The following is a 21,335-nucleotide window of genomic DNA, read 5'->3' on the forward strand; positions in this document are numbered from 1 at the left end:
CACGAAGAAATTCATGTCACTGTACGAATAGCATGGCGGTGACGATTGAGTCTCAAAGGACGAGCGTCGATGGGCTGGCAAAGGTGATATGAGAACAAAGAGATCAGGAAATTGCGAGGACGACGGGTTTATAATCGCGTGACACGACAATTATACGACGACAATCGCTGAAAGACAACAGTACGGTGAGACTCGGACAACCAAGCTGAAATGATGATTTGAAACGTCCTGGAATGTATCACAATCACTGCATGACAGCAAATGTTTGATGACAACTGCAGGGGGACAAAGCAAAGCTGATGATAGAATGACAGCAGTGGCATGTTCACAATTGGATGTCGAAGGCATGTAGACGATGACTCAACGAAAAAAACGAGTGATGTGAATGAACGGATGAAGCCGCTATTACGAGGAATGCATGACGACCATGTGCAGACGACTGTACAAAGACAATGGCATGAACACGACGGTATGACGGGATTCAGTGGGCGATATTAGAATGACTACCATGGAACGACCACCGCGGCATTGTAAGCACGAGAACTTACCTAGTAGCCCAAGCTAGTTAAAATTCTGGTCGCTTGGTCTGCTTAAGTTAGATAGATATATACAAGCAAAGACGCGAAGGAAAACGTAGGGGAAATTACTTCTGTTTACGAATTGAATATAAGAAATGATAAATTAATGGCAATGAAAGTGGATAAAAAAAAACAACTGCCCTGGGGGGGGGGGGGGAATGATTCCATGTCTTCGCATTACGCGCGCGATGCTCTAACCAATAGTGCTACGGCAGCGTGGTTGTCCCATCCACTTTCCTGGGTATTTATGTGTTACTACTAGAACTAACATTGGGAGTGTTAGCCAGTGCCACCACTCAAGAACACTGGCGGTTGACGCGGAACGTCCTTTCAGCCACAGGCATCGCGAGTACCTGATCTTTCTGGGTTAAGGCAACTGAAGAATGAACTCGCACATGCTACCTGAAGGCATCAATATTGCCGGATTCGAGACTCTCCTTATGTAACAATGAGAAGGAAGGGGGTTAACCGAGGGGCCCGATTTTTATTAAGTATATCATGAGAAGCCAACAAAGACACCAAAGGAAACACAGGGGAAATCGCTTGTACTTGCAAATTGAATTTCAGAAATGATAAATTAATGGGAATGAAAGTGCACGAAAAAACAACTGGCCACAGATGGGGAACGATCCCACGTTTTCTCATTACGCGTGCAATGCGTAGCCAATCGAGCTACCGCGGCACGGTTTCCCCATCCACTTTCTTGGGTATTTGGAGGGTTTGCCAGCACCACAACTCACAAACCTTGGCGGCAGATGAAATCCTTTCTGTTACAGACGTCGCGAGTACTTGATCTTTCTGGGTGAAGGCAAATGTTTAATAAAACTGCACCTGCTCTCCGGAGGCACCAACGTTGCCGGATTCAAGACCCTCTTTATTTAAGAACGAGTAGAAATGTGGTTAACCGAGGGGCCCGATTTTTATCAATCATATCGTCAGAAGCCAACAAAGACACCAAGAAAAACATATGGGAAATTACTTGAACTTGCTCACTGAATAAAAAAAAAGATCAAATAATGAAATAATGCCAATTAAAGTAGATGAAGAAACAACTTGCCACAGGTGAGGAATGATCCCACGTCTTCGGGTTACGCGTGTCCATGAGTTGTAGTAGTCGATGAGCTCTCTAGCCCCGACGAGCATCCGTGAGTTCCATCTTTCGTTCCATCCACGGCCTCTTTTCGTCAAGCAGGCTTTGAAAGAAAGGGTTGCCAAATGTAACGGTAAGAAAAAGTATTGATCCCTGGAGCAATGATCATTCCACCAACACACTCAGGTACATCTTGGCAATAGCGTAGGAATTGAGGCATACAACAAAAGCGAACAGCAAGCGATGTGTCTATAAATGCTGCAGAAATTTCTTTTCGGGAGATAGCGGAAAAATATATTCCATACTAAAGATAACCCTTAGAAAGTAAATTCCTCAAAAACCGATTTCAAGAAGCCCCAAGGTGCGGTTCGTCTGTCTGACAGACAACGACGCAACTATTTCGAGGAAGGTATTTAATTAAGCAAAGTTCTAACATATCTCTTAGAAATGAACACTTTACATCACGAAAGAAGAATAAACGAAAGACAAGTTGCCAAACAAAGTGGTGAACAGGGCGAAGACGTGCCCTCGCAAGAAGACAAAGGTTACCATACCACATGACCTCAATACGTGGGTTCCATATGGGGAACCAGCGCTGGATAGGCGGCGCGTCGAAAAGAGTGCGTTGCACGCCGCCCTGGCGACGAAACGCGGCATATTCCAGCCACACAACCAGACGACACACACATACGCAGCCGTATTCTAGTTCGTATGTTTCCTTTTTCGCGCCGCTTCAAGTGGAGTTTTTGTAAAGAAGCTAGCGCCATCAAGTGAATAAATGACGGAAGAAGCTTTTTAAGCTTTATACATTTTTCACAGTGCGTCGCGGCGAGCACGTGTGTTTCTTTAACGGTTGCGTCGTGTATCGATGCCATACTTGCGTGGCTGCCTGCCTCGCAAATCTAGCAGTTATGGCTCCGGTCGTGCTGCGCTACGGTTTAGTTGCCTGAAGTTAGTTGCCTGAAGTTAGTTGGCCTGAAGATATTCCATATTTCTCTAGCTAGACATAAAAAATTCTGATGTTACTTAATTCGCCACAGCAGTCAATGGAAAAGAAAGCTTTATCGCATCAGCTGACTCGCGCAAGCAAAGGCTTGAGTGCTCGGCTGCTTGATCCGTAACAATCCTGGCTACATTTAGCACTAATTACATTAATTTGCCGGATGCATCTCAGCGCCGAGTCCTCATCCGCATGCGCATTTTTATAAACACATAGGTGGCTTAGTCGCGCGTGCGCCGGCACTATGCGCATACAACTCGTATTACAAGGCAGCTTCCCTCCCACATAATTTTTGGCAATGAATGGATAATTTTTACCTTTCGTATCGTTCACTTGGTGCGGTGGCGTTGGAAGGGGCTTGGCGGTGGCATTGCGAAGGAAAAATGGTACATATGCCGGATGGTGCATGCTATTGCTCATTTTGTTTCCGACGAAATACCGACAGCAGATTCTGCTGTTTGGTACTGTCTGCCATAGCTGACCGTCTTCACTATCGAATAAACCAAGGATACACGCGAAATTTGATTTAGAAACCAGCCCGACACCGCTTGACAGGGCGACAAGACGGGAGCTTACTCCGCTCGCCTGACTGCTTGGATCCAACGCCGCCTCCGTTCTTGTTCGTAGGGTTTAGATGGAAAGACGCAGACGGATACATCCTCCCTCATCCCGACTCAGTTGTGGCACTTGTATACGCAACAGTATCGTCGGCGCCCTTTTGTTTTCCTTCGACTTTAAGGGCACGCAACGCAATTTTCGTCCGCGGGGGAGGCTGCATTGTGCACGTTCTGACCGCCAGGGCGGCGCTGCAGGCGCCGTGAAAACTCCAGCGCTGGTTCCCCATATGGGTAGCAACGCACGACGGAAAGCTTGCAACTTAAGCCGCGAGTAGTGTAATACCTGCGGGACATACATAAGGTGAGCTGCTGGGGACAGATTTCAATCTTGAGCTCGGCTAAGTAGGGACAGCTGCCAGCCCTACCAGCTGTTCACCTTCCTTTGTACGTCTGAAACTTCTGCTGAACAGATACACTTACAATTATGGTATTGACAGAAGGGTACACCTAAGCATTTGAAGTCCTGCCTCCACTGCATACCTGCAAAGTGAGTTGGCATTGTACAACATAGTGGGAACCAAAATCCTAAACTCTTCTCAAACCCAGCTGCTCTAAAGGAAGCTGAGTAAAACTACTGCGTTATGGAAAGGGCAGCATCTGTAATTCTCTTGCCAGCATAGAAAAAGGCTATATCATCTGCATAGACAAATACATGAACCTCATTGGATGACAATGTGAACACGTTAAGTATGTGATCATTCATTCTAGAACTGGTACAGCGCAACACACAAAGGAAGAAACAAGCCGAACCGGCCAGATAAAGGAACAGAGCGCTGACTTCCAACTGGTTTATTAGCGAATTGCACGACATATATACCTACAAGAACGCATCAGGACAAGTCGTCACAACACTTCACAAACACCATACCGATAGAAGTCTACACCGTCATGGGTCACAGAACGCGTAATTTCGTCATGCAAGGTTAAACTGATCAATGATCAGTTTCAATGATCTCCGGCGTAAGTTGTGATCGGTGCTTTTTTAGCACTTCACACCGATCAAATTTCGGTTTAAATTAACAGTCATTGCAGTGAATTCCGAAGTGTCCCTGTAAAGCCCCGTGGACATTGTAATCATGTTGTTTTAACCTTTCATTAAGGCAGCGACCAGTTTGACCTATATATCTCTTCTACACAGGGACACTTAACAATTCACTGCCGCGACTGTGGATGTAAACCGAATTTTTATCGGTGTGAAGTGCCAAAAGAAGCACCGATCACAACTTACGCGGGTGATCATTGAAGCTGATCTTATAGCAAGGGCTGGCAGCACGTGCATTAGCACGCCATCTTTGTGCCTATCTCCACAGGAATCAAGATTTCTTGATCAGTTTAACCTTGCATGACAAAATTGCGCGTTCTGTGACCCATGATGGTGTAGCCTTCTATCGGTGTGACGTTTGTGAAGTGTTGTGACGACCTGTGCTCATGCTTTCTTGTAGGTATATATTTCGTACAACTCGCTAATAAACCAGTTGGAAGTCAGCGCTCTGTTCCTTTATCTGGCCGGCTCGGCTTGTTTCTTCCTTTGTATGTTGCGCTCTACCAGTTCTACAATGCAACACCAACTCGCCCAAACCTCAGCCCTAGAGATGATCATTCAGAATTCGTGCGCAAAGCTGTTCTAAGCTCAGAGCGAGTAATGAAGGGGATAAGGAACAACTTTGCCTTACTAATCACCTGAAGTAGATACGGATAGACAACCATTAACTCTTAGCCTTGTTGTGCCATGAGCATAACAAATCGCAGTGCCTTTAAAAAGATGATGTGATAACTTTATTTGGAATCCGGCGATTGGGAGGCCCGGGCCTGGGGCCGCCTAGATGGTCACTGGCCTTTAAAAAGATGTGACCCAATATTTACCTGCCATAGATCTCAAAATAAGAAGTAGAGAGTAATTTTGTCAAATGTTTATGCCTAAGCAACCTGAACTAATAGCTGCATGACCTACCCGTTCTGCTACATACTTTTTCATTGATCGCGAAACCATGATATTTCTCCGGATTGATCTTCTTCTAATCTCATAATTTTGATGGTCTCTCACCACTGATCGAATTGCGTCTTGAAGGCCACTAGCTAATACCTGGGCAAACATGTTATAATCCACATCGCAAAGTGAAATGGGGCAATATCCGTGAAGTTTCTGCAATTTATTTGTATCGCTGCTTTATAGGATAAGAACTGTGTGGCCTTAATAGAGCGTGAAGGGCAGGTATCCAGTTCTGTAAGCTCCTTCGTACACTTAAAGTAAAAATAGAGCTAATATAGAGCAAAAGCAATTGCAAAATTCTGCAGGCAAGCCGTCAGGAGCAGAAGTTTTGACTTTAGCTAGCGAAACAACGGTTGTTTCAACTTCAGCAACAGATAAGTTTCTATGAACATCATTACATTCTTCTTGACAAAGCTGTGGTAACAATGAAACAAACTTTCAGTTCCAGGTTTACTATAAATTACTTTATGGCATTGAAAAATATCATGAGAGTCATTGAACGCTTTCGTCATTCCAGCCTGTTCATTAAAAATCGGCCTGGCATACTTTACCGCGGGTACTTGCTTAGACAGAGCATTCCGACGCTCATCACAAAGCGAACGATTGACTGAAAGGCTGCTGCTGCAAATGATGGCGTGTTCACGCAGAAACTTCTGTACGTCTGTATCTTTCAGTCTGCACGGCACGCATTTGTACTTTAACGTTGCAAATGTATCCAATGTACTTGTCTGGATGTACTTGTCTATCAACCTGCAACCTTCATATTTGGATTTTTCTCAAAGGCAATATAACAGCTTCTTCAATAGCAATCATTTTAACTTCTTCCTTGAATATCTCACACTGCGAAAAGGGAGGTAAAGAACTGCAACTTCATTCTTTGATGATATCCTCCGGACGCACTTAAGAAAAGGCTCATGCGATAGTAGTCGATGATTAATTTTACACAAATTCTAAGTCATTCGCGAACTCTGAAATTGTAGGTTGCCAAACAAACGAACACCGAACAATGATCTCTAAAAAACACAGGTCGCACATTGTAGCTGCCTAGTCTAATAAGAGCAGTTGAGGATACACTAATCCTATAAATCTTTGCATAAAATATACTGCTATAGCATGTGTAGCAATGTGGGCATCTTCCGTGTTCCTGCACATCGAGAACTTGATAAGTTCATATGATGGTTTTTAATATGGTCACACTGTTATAATGACGTCTCCTTGTAGACGGCAGATCTTGTGCACTACATTTAGTACAACGACTAACGATCAATACAACCAATATACGATCAATGCGTAAGAAATGGGTCAATAAGACGATGTAGAAGTCCCGTACACGTACCCTACTTGATCCATATACGCAAAGAAACTTTCAAATATGTCTTTCGATATTCACGTCAAGCTATCTACAGTGTTCTAACCTATTGGTACGCAGTCCAAGCACGTTACATTGCGACCCTTTCCTCACTAATAACGTGCGCCTTGGAGATACACCAACCACGCGGCTGACACATGCTTCACATAGGAGCTAACGTGGCTGCTCCGTCGTCGTTGCATTTAGTTTTGTTGCCTTAATTACAATGATTTCAAACGTTCGGCTGCACATCAGTTCTGACGGCTGACCCTATCGTCGCCTAATACGCAAGCCACGGATATTCAGTGTTCGACACGTTAAGAAAAATTAATACGGGATGTTGCCATCCGGTACTACCACCAAATCTATCATCGCATTAGAAAGGTAGCTGGGAAATGTGAAGTCCCGGTGGTTTTTATGGCGCCCAAAAAACTGGCGGTTTGCAACATGTTGCAGGGAAGGAAGGAGAGGAATGAATGCAATATCAAGCACGTTGACAGGTTCGTCCCATGCAGAATAGGGGTAGTCTACCAGATACGCCTCTCATGTGGCAACAGCTACATAGGGCAGACGGGACGGTGCTTAAACATCAGACTGCAGGGGCACCACGCAGGAGCAGAAAGATTTGTGGGGGGAGGCAAGCTGGCTGACCATTGTTGCCACTGTCGTAATTTCATGCCTAGGTTTCGCGACACAAAAGTATTGACGATGTTTGCGTCACAACTGAGCCGAGAAATCTATGAAGCGTACTCTGTAAGAATGCACTCTCGCAGCAATCTATTAGCTCTTCAATGCCACTGACTGAAAAAGAGTTAAATTATTTACATATAAATTTATCCCAGTCACGTCCGCATGCCGATGTCGAGTGATGGTTGTCCGATGATTATCATGTGTGATTATGATACATGTATAAATGTGTGGCTTTCCTGGAGTAAATCTGAGTTGAAGTTCCGCGCTTGTCCAGTGTGTTTCCTTCTTCGTCCGTTATCGTTTGCGCAGTTACATTACGCATTCAAATATCGACACCAACTAGCACGCCTTTCTGAGTTGCATAAGACAAGCGCGCCCGCCATGACTCCCCTACTTAGGTGCCGCGTGGTGCTGCTACACGTGGTGCTGCTGCTTAACTTTATTTTGCGTGTCCCGGCGCGTTGAGTAGTTGCAACCACTGGAGCTACTTGAACTGCAGCAGCATCTGCACTCACGAGTCTCCACGAAAGCGTTTCTTCATCTTCGCCGCGACAATTCTGAGCTCTTTCCCTGAGCGCTCCAAATCATCTGCCGGTGCTGGACGCTTCTTAGATACTCAAGTCATTGCAGTATCCTCAAACGTATGAGCCTGGTCTCGAAATGACGGCGATTCAGCCCACGTTGCAGTAGGGTCCTTTTGACAGTGGTCCACTGTATGTTGTCCAATGCAGTATGCTATAGCTGTGTCCGCAGCTGGCCATATTTACACTTTTTCAGCCCAGTGGTCTTCAACAGACGCATCACTAGAAGAATCTAGGAGCTCATAACATCCACGAGGTGGTTAGCGAGAGGGTCATCGTTCACTTGTCGAATACCGCGAATGTTCTCACAATAGGTGTGCATGTATGCCTCTGCCTTATGACCATAACGCAAACACTTCGGACAGCGTGGTGTTCTTCAGTACTCTTGCCTACCCTAATCTGTTGCATCTAAGTAACAAGGGAGCCAACTCGGAAATGAAAATCCGACATATATGTCCGAAGAACGACAGAGATGGTGTAGAGACGGCTTCCTTGAGCGTAAACTTTACATCGCGGATCTCCATCTGCCAACTATCCATTACCTGGAAGTGCCACATTTCTCTGAATTCCAACGACTCCACAATACTCATCTGTTCGAGGTGAGGAGAAAGACAAATAGGATTCATGGTAGATGACAATGCACTTCAATTTTTTAATTAAAAGCTGATCTTGATATACGAACTTCTGTTTGGCATTGCTGCTGTCACGGTTGACAAGCCACAAATTGCTCATCTTCACCGGCTCCAAGAACGTCGTTGTTATCAGCACCGCGAACAGGGCCCCACTAAAATCCTTGGCGCAGTACGGCTGCCCAGCGAGGTTCGTGTGCAGAAACATGGAGTTGAGAACGGTGTTTTCCGGTGGCCAACAAGGGTGAAAGGTCTTGTAATTACCGTTGCAATACATCCTCGACCAAAGGCCGATGCACGGTTTCGAGCAGGGCACATTCTAAACACGGCCGTTCGAAGCAGCCGCTGGTGTTGTTCCCGAATCGCTTATACAGTTATGTTCTTTAATGCATTTACCATTTAGAAACACTTCTCAACACATCATTCGTTGAAATAGCGGGCGTGCGCCACGCGAGCACTTATTGTCCTCGAAGTGCTGCACGACACGTAATACATGGCCATGTTTGTGCAGCTTCTTAGCTCGCACGTGTAATGCCAGGAAGTTATGCGTGTATGGCAAGCAGCTTTGTAGGTATTTTAACCACTATACTCCGTAGGAAGCGCGAAAGTTTTCGTAATGCGATTGCCGGGCAGCATTTTACTTATGGCTCCGCCATTCCAACGTACCTTTAAGTGAGAAATCGTATGGTTCGCCATACTTGCGAGTAGCTTTAGGCACATCCTACTTTATTTGGTGTGGTCATATATCTTCTTGTTACTGACAGGCTTCCGTTGGAGGAGATGCAATATTTCACGACAGTCTCGTCTCTTCGGGAAAAAAAAGAAGTGAAGATGGCGGTGTCACTGGTTGGCGCCAAAGTTGGTCTAGATGATGGAAGGTACTAGCCGATTGCTTGCAGTGTACGCCACAACGTTTGCCTATGCTACAGGGAACGTGTGGCGTTCAAGTTACACACACACACACACACACATCTATATATATATATATATATATATATATATATATATATATATATAGAGAGAGAGAGAGAGAGAGGATAAATGTTATCGGAACACCTCGAGAAAATGTAGGTGATACAATTTTACAACAGAATGCGAAGGAAGCAAAGGTGATTCCCCATGTACCATGACTCTCGTTCTGTCGTCAGTGCAGCGCAAAATTTAATTGTCATTACACTTTTCACGTAAATTTCTTTAGTGCCCCGAAAAAAATTCAAGCAACATTTCTTCCGTAAACATTCACATTATTCTCGCCTCAGTGTGAAGCCTGTAGGATGATCGTCATACTAGCATTGATGCACATTCTAGTTCTACAGTGATGGCATAAATCTGCAAAAGGTTTGTACCTTGAATGCGTATACCCGTACAAAAATACATTGAGAAGTCATTGAGGTATTGTTCGTGAATGCTGAGTTTTCTATTGAGGAATTATTGAGAGTTTGTTGAATTGTTGGGTTCAGTGTTGAGGGATCTTGAATATTGGCCACTGAAATTTATTTGAAACACCATTGAGTATCTCAATGTTGTATAATTCTTACGTTTCCATTGAAAGTCCATTGTGCTTAGACGGTCCGTTGTTTTTGTTTTGTTGAATGGTTGTTGGGTTACCATTGATTCTGCATTGAACTGACGTTGTGGTAGTTCTGTTGACCTGTTTAGTTTTTATTGCCACAGGAGTGAAAAGTACATTGTGGCCCAGTTGAGATGGCATTGAGATTTCAGAAGTCGCCATTGAAATATGATTGACGTTTCGTTAGGCTAGTGGATTTTTATTCGTATATTGAAATTGCTTTGCTCTTCACGCTTGCATGCCCCGGTGCCTGCTCATAACTTTCCCAAACACAAACAAAAGCAAAGGAGAGACAGATCAATTTGAAGTACCTTTATTTACACTAAAGATGCATGCACATGAAACATTACAGTACATAAGGAACCACTACATCGAACCTGGAGACAGGCTAGTACCTACAGCACTCTAGCAGTGTAAATACATCTGAAAAAACCTATACATATGAATTCAATCAAAACGATCATTTTGGTCTTCACTTTCGACTAAAGTTTGACTAGAAGGCAAATAGACTCCAAAGGCAGCGCTTTAGCATACCCTTGTAACAACCAACTTTGAATACATGAACACTTGAAGCTGCTTGCGTGTGAATACATAAAAGACATCCAAATATGTTACCTCAAAATGTTTCGCACACTAACACATCACAGGAACAGCTACGGCTGACTCTGAGAAGGCAAAATAAGAGACTTGAAACAAATGACTTCACGTAAATATATGCAAGCTTAGCACACGTCTTTCACCGCTATTAAAATTTAATGAAGTACTAAAGTAGACTTGCCCGAGCTTTTTGTCTTCGAGATGTATATATTTTCATGTTTGCCAATTATTTTGTCAAATAACATTACTCCACTTAGCTATTGACTAGACATCATTAGAAAGTTGTCGGGCATGGTGAACATCTGAATCCTATATTTCTGACGAGCCAGGTTTGCTTTCTTCAGAATTAAACTTGTAAAACTTTTGTGTAATGAATGCATCTTATCTCCCTGGCTCAAGTCAAGAACAGTACACCATTTGATTATGTTAATTTGGGGTACAGAAGAGTTTGTTGGTGGCATTTCCTCAATTGAGTGAGCTAATCTTCAGGTAATTTTTCTGGACTTGCACAAAGCTAATTAGAGCACTTTTGGGGGCCTTTTTCCCTATACCCAGCAACTAAGTGGTACCTTAATCAATAAAGAGATAATGCAAGGCTAATACCCTGAACGAAAAGAGAAAAAATAATTTAGCAGAGAAAATTGACAGTAACACACGGCTAACAATTCCAAACAGCCAAATAAATGGTCACCTGCACTTGCAGTATCAAGTACCCCGGAAATAGTCATAAAAGATGAGGAAAGGTTCCAATGACTGGACAGCCAGATTGGTGAGACAGTGAAAAACGCAAATGCGTATACGAAACACCAATGACCTCAATTGAGCAGGTAAAATGCGATTAAACTGCTACCTAAATTTTATTGCATAAAATACATAAAAGGTGTATAAAAATTGGGACAAAGCAGTAACAAAGACGGAGGGAGCTACAGTACCCGTGTCGAAAAAAATTAGAAGCGATATACATGCATATTTAACCTCAAAATTTTTTCTCCTATATATACAACAAGAACACATGCACTTACCGCATAAAAAAGGTTCCTGCGCCTGGAGAATGCAGCACAGCACAAAGCAGCGTCATGAGAACCGAAAAGTAGAGCTTAGTATGTTTAAAAACTACGAATGATTGCCTACCTACAAACAGGCATGTGACATGTCTTGCCTTGAATGAGTGAAATTCATAAATCTTACACACAGAGGAAGTTACGATCACTCATTGTCTTCCTCAGGGGACTCCTTGAAGTTGAACTAGAAAAATGTACATCAGTGTTAAACAAAGAGAAGACCCTATAGCGTTCTTCCTGAAATAAACAGCGCACATAACTTCATGTATCAATTCTATGGACACTTCGCCAATTCGGTGTACATTTATATTTGACAACCATTCAAACCGAGACAAGGAGGAGGAATTTAGGTAGGAACACACATCAACGCTGACTCAACTAGAAGTTTATTCGTGAAGACAAAGATTTTAAACACATTGGCCAACTTCACAAAAAAAAAAGCCATGGATGTGCAGCAGAAACAGCCCGGCACAACAAAAAAGGACCGAAAGACATGTCCTGTAGAACAAACATGTGCGTCAAAAACAAAAACAAACATGAAAACTGAAAGGTCTCTCATGTAAGTGATATGAACGAGAAGTACTGCAGCAACTCTTTCGCACTAAGGGTCACAGAAATCTTGCTTATGAATTTTTCTTCTTGATCAATATATAATGCTTCCATAAATCCTCTTGGTTCTGGTCTTTGTGATGAAACAATCGTTCTTTCTCCTCTATACCGCAACACCAGAGGAGTTCCAGAAGCAATATTTATTCATCACAAACTAAACAAATGCATAACCCAGTTATCTGCTGCCCATAGTGGGAAAAAGTTGCAGTTCTTAAAAGAGTATTTCTCGTTTGGTAGTATCACTTATCGGACGAATCTTTCGGTTTTTCGAAAGATTTGTCCGATAGTTCTCGTTTTTCACACACGTTTATTCTACATGACATGGCTCTTTTATATTTTTTCTTGTCGCACGTGGCTGTTTCTGCCACGCATGCAGGGCTTTTTACCTTTGTTAAGTTGACCCGTGTCTTTATTACCTCAGTCATCAAAAGTAAACTTTTACTTGAGCTTGCGCTCGTGTGTGCTCCTACCTATATCATCGTCCGCCTCTGTTCGTGCTGCTGTACGCACGTATCCCTTGGTTAGGCTGGTAAACGTTCTCACAAACAAAACTAAATGCCTCCCCTCAAAAGGTAGCCCATCCTTTACTACTAAACGCCTGAGCAAATCGAAAGTAAGCCTTCACAGCGTCCATGCGGCAGCTAATACACCACAGAGCAGCACAAAAAATAGTTGGAAATCCCACTTTATCGAGAGTGGCAACAGAGATGAGAGCTTGATAGTGAATCATCCACATATCAACGGGTGTCTCTTGCACGACGCCAAGGTGCTGTTGACGTAGAACACTTTTAGCACCTGGGAATTTGCTGCATGCGTAACCTGTGCGGAGGGAATGCGGACAGAAAATGAGATTACGCGGATTAGGAATCTGCCACACACTGCACATAACTACGCACGAAATAGAAGTACACACTATACTGGCAAGTAAAAATTTGCGACTTTACGAGTGCGGTCGAGAAATGGAAGAAATGGGTTGCTACGGTAAATGTTAGCTAAAACAGGCACAGCGATGTTTCACAGAGGGGAAAAATATTCCCGGCTCTCTCGCAGAACCCAAGACCACGGGAGAGTGCATAGCCGATGCCAAGCAGATATCGAATCTTTGGGTACAAGTCCAGCAGAAGGAATGACGTAAAGATACGCCGAGAGCGTGCCTGACGAGTGAGAACATATACCGCTTCTTTGAAGCTATCCGCTCCGGCGTGGCTCCGATGACCCCACGCGATTTGCGTGCAGAACGTCGCGTACATGCCCTTGCGCATTTTGCGCGGTAGCGTCTGCGCAGTGAGCTAGCTTCATGCAGGCGTCATCGCCGCACAAACGGTGCTTGACTGCGACGCTTACCTCGAGGCGACAACGCGCCCATTGGCGCTCCTTTCGCTTCTGGAAGCAACGCACATTCGGATCGGTCCAGCTCAAAGAGGCAGCAGAGAACGGTGGCATGTTTCGGTTATCGCCTATTAAAATTGTACAGTACGCCTTCAACGGCAACCCGCCGCGCTAGATGAAGATGCTTACTGCGGTAGTTTAGGCGGTGATAGGCGATAAGGCGAGCCCGTCGGCGGCTGTGTTCTTTGCCGACGTCGTCACCACATCTCTGTTCATTTGCGCTGTGTATCCGTGTACAGTCACCGCGCGGAAGCTGTTACTAATCGGTTGGCCGTTCTCCGCAAATCCCAGAGGCGAAATATATTTTGCGGTGCGCCGCATCATTAGCCGCAACCTAAATCGAGGCGCGCTTAATCGCTATGGCACAAAAGGTGATCACACTAACCGTATGGTATACGATGAATCAGTGCGGATTTAAAAAAATAATTCTGATGTCCTACGTGCCAAACCAACGATCTGATTATAAGGCAGGTCGTAGTTGGGGAATCCGTAATAATTTTGACTTCCTGGAAATTTTTACGTGCATACAATGCAGAATGCATGAGAGATTTTGCATTCCGCTCCTCTGAAATGCGGCCGCTGCAGGGATCGTATCCACGACCTCGAGCCCCAAATCGCCACGGCGGCCGCCATAGTTACGAAATGCGTAAGCGTGAAGTGCAACGCTGCCTTCCGGCCCGAGTGTGGTGCAAGCGTAGCACAGCTGCACACCTGCTGCACAATTATTTGTCGCGGTTCTCCTAAGCTCGTAGTGCCTGCCTAAATACCTTGAAAGGCAGCGCGCCTCTCACGTATCGGAACGCGATAACAAGTGCTTAGATGGCCCACGTGAGCCACTATGAAAGATGGCGTGACCACTGTACAAAATTATCACTGCGCAGAGAAGCCGATCCTTATGTTCTAATTGTGTTCTCTCATGCAAATTAAGGAAACGGTATTAGACAGGAACAGATGAAGCAATGCAATTTTACGCACGTAGGGCGCCGCTGCCTCTTCGCCTACCATTGTTTCAAACGAAGTGAAGGCGGCAGCGACCGTTAGTATCGCGCGTTTTTGCTCCGGGGCATGTGGTTTGCTTGAAGAATGTGAACGGTGTGCTTAACATCTCATGCTTGTCAATGTCATAATAGAAAAAAAGGCTACGTGCTCAAGAAAATGAGATTACTTACCTATCTGCAGAAGTTCGCCCGCGACTGTTTCAGGGTGTCTTCTCTTCAACAGGCACAATGACCTCTGCCTCGCAACTCATCAAACAACATGGCTCGTACATCAGTCGCAGGCTAGTAGCTGGGTGAGCCAACGACTTCAACGCATAAACGTCGCACTTATCGTCGTTAAAGCATTTCACTAAAATGTGCGTCATGATGCCCAAAAAGAAAAGAATACTTTCATCAAGAAGCACGAGGTGCGAACCGCCGCACGCCACGACTGCAACCAAGTAACTGAGTGCGAAAGCCGTTCACAGCTTCACTATCGTATTGAGTTATAAAAAGCTTTCAAACACAAAATACCGGCACTGAAAAACCGCTAATTAATTAGCAATAATTTTTCATCCACTAACCTTCATAAATTTTTAAGAACAACCTAATCTGTAGCGTCAACAATAAATACTACGACCAAAAACTGCGACTACGAAACTAGCGGTAACCTTGCGTACTGTTGCAAAAGTGTGCGCAAAACGAAGCTACAACGATTGCAACCGCGCGCGCCCGCACACACACACCCGAACGCTACCTTGACGTTGGTTGCGCCATCTAGGAATTAATATTAACACTAATTTAGCAATTTTTACAAAAGCAACACTTCTAAAATAGTTTGTAGCGCCTTTGCAGATGACAAGGTGACAAGTAAAATATGGTAAGAGTGCGTTACCTGTATTTTTCTCATTTCCCTTTGGTGTTCTTGTCTTTGACTGAACATACGAGACCTGCAGGCTTGGGAGATGACAGGACGACAGTTCGGCGAAGCTCAAATAAATCGCGTGCTTCTTGCAAGGCGAGAGTCGGCAGCAGCCGCAGATACAGCGATTAGCTGTGGTACTGTTGCGGCTGTTGCTGAATCCGAAGCTCTTTGAAGTCAATGGTTATAGCGGCTGCGCGCTGTGATCTCAAAGCGCGTTCGTTCTTTGATCTCTAGTACCACGGACATCGGATAAAAAAACGATATTTGCTTTACGGACAGAGGGTACGTCGCAGGAAATTCGAAGACCTCACACGTGTATGTTTGCAGCGTGTGCGCGCTTGCATCCTACGGTTCGCACAGCGCGTCCGATGCTCGAAGGTAGCGTAGTCGCGTGCACTCCGTGGTCGCGTGTCGGAGCCTGTCTTATCGCCGGCCGCGCTGCCGCCGTGTCTACTTTTGGGGAACTCCACATGCGCGTAGTCACCCTGCTTGCAAGTGAATTTCGCATTCTTCTGCTCCCCGGAACGTGCTCATTTCGAATCGTACCAATGGCTATGTCATCTAGTGTATGCTGAAACGACGATGGCATTTGTACACCGGCGATTAAATAAATCGTTATGAACTTGGGCGGTCATGAATCTAGTCTAACGTTGCAGTTTTTACGTAGCGACGACGGCTACGAAAGTGGGGCCGTCCCGGAGATAGGCGCTTCAAAGCGCCAGCTGTAGCGACAGCACGAGGAAGTGGCACGCGGCGCACGCGCCAAGTATTTCAGAGCTTACTGGCTTTTACATGAGAGGAGTATGCGCGCGCTCGTGGCCTATTGGTTAGAGTACCGGGGTCGATGGCCGACATTTGATTCCTCCCCATCGTTCACACATTATTTTCTTTTAATGAAAGCGAGGCGAAAGAAGAACCTACCTGCCGCAGTGACAGGAATGAGGTTGGAGCGCTTCGCAATAAATTTTTGGAATGTCTTCATGTGCGAGACCTAATTATTGTATACTGGACTGAATTGCTACACAAAAAAAAAAAAAACAACTAGAAAAGTCAACACATATTACCCAATAAATTGTTTAGTGACAACACTCAACGGTAATATTGTTGTGCAAGGGTTGAGTGAACTCAATTGCTCTTGAAAATTTGTTGAAGTCCGTTGTTTCAACAATTTCCCACCAATATATCAATGGGTAATCAACAGTCATTTTTGTACGGGTATGCTAGCGATGCATTTGATGGTTTTCCTATATATGCCGACACTTTTTTTATCTAAGGCATCATTAGAATTATTTGTTTTCAAAGTCGCGCGTTTGTGTTCTCTTTCAGTTCGTGGAAACACCGGAACCCATCTGGACCTACAATTCCACGCTTGCAGTTACCTTCCGTTGTAAGGTAGACGTTATGTCAATATGCACGGAGAACGTAATTCAATTTAACAGGACGTACTATCTCATCCAGCACAAGTAAGAATATTGCGTTTATTTCTATGTACTTAGAAAAATTTTCAAATCACGCTTCTCCAATAGGCAAACACGTTCCCTAGAAGGAGTGTTCCGACAGGATCGCAAGGACCAGATGTTTATTAGAACGCTCGGTGAGTACTCGTACACGTGTTTCTTTTTCGCGCCAATTCAAGTTCTCATTTGTGATGCTTGCATTCTCTCCCTCTGATTGTTGCGTAATTTAAATGTTAACTGTTGTGCAGATCTTAGAGAACAGGCAAATATTAAGTTGACGCAATTGAGTTGAAGTTTTTTTGTTATTTTTAGTTTGTTTGGGGATAGGCGGTTCATTGAAATTTCTTACGTCGCTGCAAGGAAAGATTTCCCTACATGAGTAGCCTGCTGAGCTGATTGAATGCGTCTACTGCATCTGCGGGTATGTCATGCAAATGTGTAATATGGGCGCAGTAAAATGTTTTTTTTTTTTAATCTATAAGACAACATACTTTTTTCACACTGTTGGAAGATATCTCGAGCCTTTCATTGACTTGAAACTTGTTTTCGGGCCAAAGCAAGAAACTTTGGTAATATGGTGCAACAATAATCGAGTTCGTACAAGTTTATTATAATGACAGTGCACGCGATGGCCGCACAGATAAAGAGTACAAAGGAAAAGGGCTGATGAAGGTGTAGGTTAGGGCAGAATTTTAAGGAATAAACACACAAAGCTCTTCTGGTAACTGGGCAAGCAGTAACTGGGTAAGTGGGTAACGTAGGTTACACTCCAGCATGAGTGTGCTCACGCACCACTCAGTACAATATCCTGGCCTCAAAGAGAGAGAGAGAGAGAATTGAGAAGGATAAATTAAAGGCAGAGAAGTAAACCAAGGCTGACCGCCTACTCTGCACTGGGGCAGGCGAAAACGGGCGGAAAAAATTAAAGAGAAGATAAAGTGCATGGTTGATGTCATCAACGCATTGAAATTTCTCAGTTTTCTAGCACTGACGGTTGGTCAGTCCACTTGCTCACGGAAATCTTAGTAGCGCTTTTGCAGGTTTTTGCGGCTTGCATATGCGAGGTCATGGTCCTAAAATCTTGCCCAATGTAAACGATCTTCCGTCTAGCTGGTTTATACTGTGATGAGGTCACGTTTTTCGTTTGCAAACGGTGTAGAGTAGCTCAAGATGTGTTTTACGTTCTTTCCAGAACCTTCGGTATTGCACTTAGCGCTTACGCCCACTCCTATGAAAAATGAACATTGGTTCATTTTTAATTGGAGGTTTGATAGTTCGTGTGCCTTTCTCAAAACTTCTACCTCGACGTCGTTGCGAGAAGTACGGAATTGACCCGGCTGTCATTGAACCACAAAGCTTTGTTCTTTTGCGATCACATGATAGTGAAGTTTACATAACTCTCACCCGAATTGTTCGCCGGACTAGCGACGGAAATCCGATGAAGATACTTTATGACTGCCTTCGAATCGCAAATATCCCATTGATTTGCAGTTTAGGTGTAATATAATCAACGGCGCCGAAGAGAAATGAGCTGCCAGCCCATCGGCGTTGTCAAGCAGAAAATTTTGTATGTGATACTGATTGATCGTCATGCGATGTCTGCTGCACCTATAGAGCCTGTCTGAGTGAAAGAACCATCCGTTTATATGTGGACTCACTCAGAGTAGCAAAACCACAGCCATCAGAAAGAAGAAAAGGCAAAGTAATGTCGCACTCGCGAGAGCCGCTGGAATTTTTTTGAATAAAAAACGCTGAAAACCTGCAAGGATTTAGATGTAGGACATAAAAGGAGATCAATTTACCAGATATTCTGGCAACTCGAACATTGTGTGATCCAACTTTGGCAACGTTCGCACACGTTCTGTGTCATGGCACGTTGTGTTGGCCACTGCAGAGTGCGTGCAGCGGCAGTACATACACAGTGTGTCCCTTGATTACTCTGGCTAAAAGAGATTGGTCGTTAAAGTATTGATGCATATTACAGTTATTTTATATTTTATATCATATACAATCTACATAGTAATAATAGAGTTTACAAATTCCAGTTGGAAAGTTCACAACCTGAATACACTTGGAGCGCATTCTTTGGGAGTAAGGAAACAGGAGAGAGAGAACAGGGCGCTAATGAGAGTTGCAGGTGTACAGTTCCTAAGCTGTCCAAGTGTAAACCCTTATTGTGAGTAAATAAGGCGTTATTGACGCGACCGGCAAGAGCTGCGTCATGGGATTTCAATTTTCACACTGCCCCATGGAGTTGTTCATTGCCAGTGAATGAACACAATGGATATAGTCAACTGCGCTAAAAAAACTGGTATCGAAAGCACGTGGCAAACAACTTTGCAAAGCCACACACATACTTCATCCTGGACGGCTAACGCTACATTCTCTTACTTTACATTTAAAATAATAGAACCTTTAAATTCTGCCAGACTGGGACCACGTTCAGACTGAATTTAAACAGCCACAGAGATCCCGCTGACGCGCTACGAAATGTTGTTTTCAAGATATATCGATTTGGTGTAGCATTCCTTTAACATTTGACATTCTCCAGCAGCCTTAGCGATGTTTTTGAACGGGAGCAAAGATACCCGTACTTTCTTTACAATTTCGAACAGCCACACAAAGTCTAAAAGCAAACATTGGGAACCTATCCAATCTTCGTGCATACATTCAATCAATTATTAACAAATATTCGTATAGCAACATCCAATACGTGGCCCCTACTCAAAGCATATCCACGACTTACCTGATGTAATGTACCGACAGGGCCTGACCGTAAGGATCAGTGCTATTTTTTTACTCAATTTGTTTTTGTTTCCGATTATTTTGCTTACTATACTTCGTTGTCTATTTCTTTTTATTTGTACCAGCAATCCGCGTGATTCCCATTGCGCCTCTGATTTATATATGCTCGCTGAATTCTTCCTTTCCTCATCGTTTCTGCTTTCTTCCCTTTTCTCTTTTTTCTCTAGTTATTTGCTGACAAGCTATTCTTCGTATTGCAACGCCCTCGTAAAACTAGGCGATAAGAACACTATAAAAAGGCTTCGAGGTTCGTTTGCTGCCTGTTAGCATACGCAGCAGAATCTTTTCATTACTCCATGCCTTTCAGGAGCTTTTCATCCTTCTCTTCGAGGCACGTCAGTGGCCCCAAGCATTGCTGATGATGAGGGGCACAACTTGGAGAACACTGAGAGGGTAGCCCTGAAACCATCACGTGATTTCCTGAGCTCCTGCACCTCCCCCCCCCCCCCTGTTCTCTGTCTGATTCTTTCGCATTTCATATTTTGGTAAATATATTACGAAATATGTTGACGCTAGACTTTACACTTTACTGCAGTCATTCAACAAGATCGAATGAAATTATTGGCCGGCGTGACAATATACACAGGTTGATGGTTTTTAAGTTTCATGTAATTTTTCAATATCAGCTGGAGTAGATATAACAATTCTTCTTCTTGAGCTAGGTTATTCGAAGAGGCGGACAATAACAGCGCCAGAAATCGACACACATATCCAATCAAAGATAATTCGTAAAATAACTTCCTAATTAATTACTTTAAGGTATTTATTGAAATTTACAAAGTGTAGCTGGTCAGCTTGTCTGACGTATGTACCTGAAATGAATATCCAGGATGACACCAGTTTTGAGAAATTATTTCGCTAAATGGGAGGGGGGGCGGTCGAGTGAAATACGTGGGCGTTCCAGTTACTGTTGTGCTTCAGTGCATAAAGGAGTGTTTTATTAAAAACGTAATTTGAAGAATAGTGTATTTTTACGGCCTCTCTGATGGCGCATACCTCCAAACTGGGGTCATTGTGGAAATTCAATATAAGTGGATGCGCCTCGTAGATTCACCGGCTGGAATTCGTAAATTGCAATATGTGCCACAAAGTATATATTTCACAAGACGACTAACAGATTTTTCATAATTAGTGGAATATATGTTTTGATTTCTCGCGCAAGTAATGTCCGCCTCTCTGAGTGATCCCGACCAGCCCTCTGTTCTGCATCGCGGTCACGCGCGGGACCGAATGGTCACGTTGAGAGAAATTCTCCTGCACTACCGCAGAGAGCGGTTACGCTACCCCCCAGCACACAAAACACTGAATAAGTCTCAATTCACCACTTGGCGACTCCTTCAGACACGAACTTTTCCGAACCCCGTGCTTTACAACCGCATGTACCCCGATGCATACTCACCACTCTGCAAAGCGTGCAAGGCC

General features: G+C 44.0%; 1 long non-coding RNA gene across 1 annotated transcript in view; it reads left to right on the top strand.

Annotated features, from left to right (window-relative positions):
- LOC126534930 (uncharacterized) overlaps positions 1–21,335 on the top strand; it is a 45,513-nt gene that overhangs the window by 3,251 nt on the left and 20,927 nt on the right. Inside the window, exons 2-3 of the long non-coding RNA XR_011895478.1 lie at positions 16,978–17,114; positions 17,178–17,245. This is a non-coding gene — a long non-coding RNA (uncharacterized lncRNA). The remainder of the gene's footprint in view (positions 1–16,977; positions 17,115–17,177; positions 17,246–21,335) is intronic.

Source organism: Dermacentor andersoni, chromosome 7 (genome assembly GCF_023375885.2).
Source record: "Dermacentor andersoni chromosome 7, qqDerAnde1_hic_scaffold, whole genome shotgun sequence".
Lineage (NCBI taxonomy): Eukaryota > Metazoa > Arthropoda > Arachnida > Ixodida > Ixodidae > Dermacentor > Dermacentor andersoni.